Below are 1,325 nucleotides of genomic sequence, written 5' to 3' on the forward strand. Positions count from 1 at the left end.
GCTGCGCGCGGCGGCGGCGCGTCACCTCGGCGGCAGGGGGCGCTGTGCTCCCGGCGAAGCATATCAGTGCGTCACCGGAGCGGGACTGGGACCAGGATTGGGATATGTACGTGTTGATCATCTACGCAACCAAACTCCTAGCCATCCCGCAGATTCCGACCCACAGCGACTCCACGGATAGGCCATAACAGGTCCAGTGGGTTTCCAAGGTTGTGGCTGCTGATGGGAATAGAAAACTGGCGTCTTTCTCCCTTTCGCTGCTGGTGGATTCAAAATACTGACCTTGTGGTTAGCAGGCGAACGGGAAACCCATTCAAATATTGGAAATGGGACAGTTTGGAACCTAGTCTGTACAGCTTAGCTTGCTCAAACCCAAAATGTAACAGCTCCCCCACGCCCCCCACCCTCACCCTTGCCAGAACAAAATATTCCTTTAAAACGTAATCAGTAAGAAAGTTCTAATTCAGCAAGTTTGGGCAAACAAAACCTTCTGGACAAGCAAGTCCATTTACATAATCGATGGAGCCTGAGACCTTAGGGAGTGACAGGCCCAAGGATGCCTCCTGTTCCCTGTGAATCATGACTTTTTTGTCCCATTGCTTGAAGACCTTCATTCATTGCAACAAACCTATTAAACATACCCTCAAACTTGCCACAAAGTTTAGGGCAGGGTTCTGCAAACTTTTGAGATGGAAGAGCCAATCCTGTCCCACAGCAATTTAAAAATTATTTGAGAGCCATAAATATACTTTTACAAACACACCATTATCTGAATAACAGCCTTTAAATGATTTTCACTTTTACTTCAGAGCCACGCATGACTCCTGAGCCACAGTTTGCCTACCGGGGGTTTAGAGTGTGTCCGTGGCTTAACTGTTGCTGAATCTTTGAGCAGTTTTAGAGGTAGCAAACCCCACTATTTTCTTCTGCCAAGCGCTTGTAGAAATAAAGAGAATTTCTCCAATCAACCTGGTCTCTGTCATAAGCTGAACATCCTGGGCCTTATTTGCCGGCAAAATTATGTTAAACACAAGAGTTTGCAAGACTGGTCCTGGGCCTTCCGACCAAGGCAATCAGAGCATAACTCATAACTGTGCCACCCCCGGTACCATGATCTCCATCAAGGACATACCCAGACAAGCCCCTAGAGGAGCCTGCCTCTCCCTGTGCTGGGGGGAAAGGGTACAAGTATTCACTTTTCAATGCACTCTGTCTGAAGGCAAGGCTAATAAGAAATTGGATGGAGGCTTAATCCATGTGAAGATCATGCAAATAGATTTGGGGCTCTCACTGTCATCCATAGCCTTTTGTGAACCCAAACCAAA

This window comes from Echinops telfairi, unplaced genomic scaffold, assembly GCF_000313985.2.
Source record: "Echinops telfairi isolate 266 unplaced genomic scaffold, ASM31398v2 ScPeMD7_7420;HRSCAF=8458, whole genome shotgun sequence".
Classification (NCBI taxonomy): domain Eukaryota; kingdom Metazoa; phylum Chordata; class Mammalia; order Afrosoricida; family Tenrecidae; genus Echinops; species Echinops telfairi.